The 3,825-nt window shown below is 43.9% G+C and overlaps 1 protein-coding gene across 1 annotated transcript in view; it reads right to left on the bottom strand.

Moving 5' to 3' along the window:
- Positions 1 to 3,825, bottom strand: part of SORCS3 (sortilin related VPS10 domain containing receptor 3) — a gene marked incomplete at its 5' end in the record, with an annotated part of 64,558 nt that overhangs the window by 45,825 nt on the left and 14,908 nt on the right. The gene's annotated exons all lie outside the window — the stretch shown is intronic.

Raw genomic sequence — 3,825 nt, 5'->3', positions numbered from 1 at the left:
ATTCCTGCTTCTATTCTAAGAGCCTCTCTTAGAGGTATGCTGATCCCAAACCATTGTGCTCCTCTCATCAGCTTCTTGAAATCATTGGGATTTCTACCCATGAACACAAATTCCACATACCTCCAGCTACCATGTGTTACCTTGATACAGAGAATGGCCAGCAGCAACAGAAACACAATGATTTCTTCTCAGTCAAAGCTTCCACAAGCTCAGCATGATCCTATGCTGCCCTTATGAATTCACTAAAATTCTCATTGTGAGAAAAATATAAGTGATTGTCATAGAAATGGTTTGCATATGGGCTTTATAAATGGATTCTTTCCTCCTCAGTTCCTTTAACGCTGTGGATAGGGATTTCTCTAAACATTTATGACAAGTATCATGTGAAATTTCTTTGTATGGCTTTTACAGACTATTAAGAATAGTTTTAAAAATTGATAATGATGACAGTAATAATAAAAACAATACCAATAACAATAGCAATAATAATAATACAGCTGCAAAAACTTCAAAAGAAAGATTCAGCTCTCACCAAAGCTCATACACAACATTCAGCAAGATAACTCACTTCCTACATTCTCAGTCAGAAGATTACAGGGATATAAGTAACAATAACGTTAGATTTAAAATGCATCTTTAATATAAATCAATGCCTAGTAAATGGGCTAAATCCACAGCTAGTTGCAACTGATTAGATTGATGTGCAGATTCATTTGAACTCAGATCTGTCTCTCTGCACGTGTGTGTCTGCCTATGTGTGCGGTTGGAAAGCAATACACATTGCGCATTGCACAAAGAATTTCACAGAAAACCACCATAATAACCAACACAGAAAGTGACACATTAATTGCTGTATTTGGAGAAAAAGGCATAGAATTAACAGAATGCAGAGTCTTATCTTTAGCTGAGGACTGGCGTTTATTTCTCCAACCAGGATGCTCACAGCAGTCTTGTGAAAATTCTCACAGGTATAACATTGCTGTGTTTTGCTCCTTGCAAAAATATGGGTAATATTTGCAGATAGCAAGGCAGCAGATGCAGAGATATATTCTTCTACACAAACAAGTACTCCACTTTTATGAAGAAAAAGCCAAAGCCAAGGCATGGTTTTGGAGTAAAGGAAAAACTGGCAACCCTATCAGAATTGATACAACCTCTGCTCCAATAAAAATCTCAACAACTCTGTGCCATAGACACCGAAGCTGCCTCATTCTTCCCCAGTACTGTTTGGGAAACAAACTTTAGTGTGTAACTCCTATGCTTTTAGGCATAAAGAACAGCCATAACTACTCACCCCGGGCTTCCTAGGACACTTTAGCACAGGAGACCTAGATGGGCTATACAGGAATTGGCTACACCTTCCTGATCCTCCCAAGACTACATCACCAAGACACTTCGTCATGGCACAGATGGCAAAGAAGCCAGCTCAAATAGCCATTTGCAATAAGAATATTTTCCCCCAGCCCCTTTCTTGCAGCTAACTGAGCTTCATTGCAGGTACAGACCGCTCCTCACCACAGTCACTTGTGTTTGTACAAGACTGATGTAGATCTGGTTTTTGAAAGGCATACCAACACAAATCATGGAACCCAACTGGAATAAGTTCAAATCACTAGCAGAAATGTCCAAGACACACAACAGTTATCTGATCCAAGCTTTCTCAGAAACTGGTGACAAGCATACCCAGCAGTGTGCTCTCAGTCTGTCACTACCTGTGACACCAGCAATGAAATCCACCTACACATTTCTGCCACATAACTAGGCAGATAGACTGAAGCCTAGAAGAAAATATACTGGGCTTGAATCTCTTTTCTCTTGCAAGTCATGAAAATCTGCAGGAACTTCAGGTGCAGAAAGTAGGAAAAGCAAACTGACTGCAAAGGGAAATTTACAGTATATTTCCTGCCCAGAAATTGGAGTGTTACAATAGTGTCTGATGTGATTAACCAAAGGCACTCCTTCATGCCACCGCAGATATGCTTCACAGGAGTGCCTCAGTCTAAGTCGTCTTAGCCACCTTACTTTCTGATCCTTTTTAGAATGCTGTTCCAGACAGCTCAGAGAAAATACAGGTAAGAAGACATCTCTGCAAGCAACAAATGCAGTGCATCTAGTCCTTGCTTGTTCAGAATTCCAGAATAGAGTGCTCTGATATGCTTTGTGCAAGAGGTCAGATGACTCTTTGAAGATGCCTTTGAACTTAAAAAGTTCCCTCTCTCCCCTGGTTGTTAAACTCAGATCCTGGCCTGTTCTTGGGCCAACATTACTCCACCAATTCTACCAGTCTTACCCAGTGCTTCAGCACTCTTGGGAGGAGGAAGGTCCAAGCACCTTCAGTGCCAGCCCACACTCTTCCTTCCATGGTATGGCTGGAATTGATCTGACTCGATGATCTTAAAGGTCTTTTCCAATCTAGGCAATTCTGTGTGATTCTGTGTGAATCATGGCATACTACACCCCAGATCAGAACAGTTATTCTGAGCTCAGCTCTACCTATGCACACTGAGAGCACCTTTAGCTAAAACCAGATGTATAGTCCACAATGCAGATAGCAAGCAACAAGATTTGGGCATTTTCATACCCAGCAGTAATCTCAAAAGACAGTCAATCTGCACAACTGGAGCAAGCACAGAACTGACATTAGGTGCAACCATACAGATCTGAAGAACACTGCAGTCCCTGGGTCATCAGATCCAAGGAACACAATCCCAGCAATATTTATGAGAAGGGGCCTCTAGATACCACTAATCCAAGCTCTTACTCCAAGAAACACTGTCGCCAACTGTACATCAGGACAGATGTGGTTACATCTAGACAAGGCTTGAAAACTTCCAGTGATGGTAATACCACAACTCTGCTGTAACCTGACCAGGGCTACACTACCCCCCAGAGAAGCATATCTTCCTACTGTCCTATCTGAACTCACAAGCTACAGTTTGGGATCATCTCTCCTTCTTATGCCCCCTGTTGCTACTGGGGAGAGTTTGACTACATCATCTCTTTGCCACGTGATGCATGGACACTCCACCTGGGTCTGTGACCATCAGCAAAAACCATGCTTTCATGCAGTACTACATGCTGACTGCAGAACAACGAGGGGGTCAGGCCCAGCCAGCATGGGTTCATGAAAGGCAGGTCCTGCTTGACCAACCTGATTTCCTTAGTGACCCACCTAGTGCATGAGGGTAAGGCTGTGGATGTTGTCTACCTGGACTTTAGCAAGGCCTTTGACACTGCCTCCCACAGCGTTCCCCTAGAGAAGCTGGTGGCTCAAGGCTTAGACAGGTGGACTCTTTGCTGAGTAAAACACTGTCTGCATGGCCGTGCCCAGGGAGTTGTGGTGAACAGAGCTAAATCCACTTGGTGGACGGTCACAAGTGGTCTCCCCCAGGGCTCAGTTTTGGAGCCAGCTCACTTTAATATCTTTATCAATGATCTGGATGAAGGAATTGAGTGTACCCTCAGTACATTTGCAGATGACACCAAATTGGGCAGGAATGTTGATCTGCTTGAGGGTAGGAAGGCTCTGCAAAGGGATCTGGACAGGCTGGATCAATGGGCTGAGGTCAACTGTGGGAGGTTTAAAAAGACCAAGTACTGGGTCCTGCACTTCAGTCACAACAAACCCATGCAACGCTACAGGCTTGGGGAAGAGTGGCTGGAAAGCTGCCCGGCAGAAAAGGACCTGAGGTTGCTGGTTGACAGCCAGCTGAACATGAGCCAGCAGTGTGTCCAGGTGGCCAAGAAGGCCAACAGCATCCTGACCTGTATCAGAAATAGTGTGGCCAGCAGGAGTAGGGAAGTGATTGTGCCCCTGTACTCAGC

Source organism: Antrostomus carolinensis, unplaced genomic scaffold (genome assembly GCF_000700745.2).
Source record: "Antrostomus carolinensis isolate BGI_N321 unplaced genomic scaffold, ASM70074v2 scaffold44252, whole genome shotgun sequence".
In the NCBI taxonomy this organism is placed as follows: domain Eukaryota; kingdom Metazoa; phylum Chordata; class Aves; order Caprimulgiformes; family Caprimulgidae; genus Antrostomus; species Antrostomus carolinensis.
This window is presented reverse-complemented; position numbering and strand designations above follow the sequence as displayed.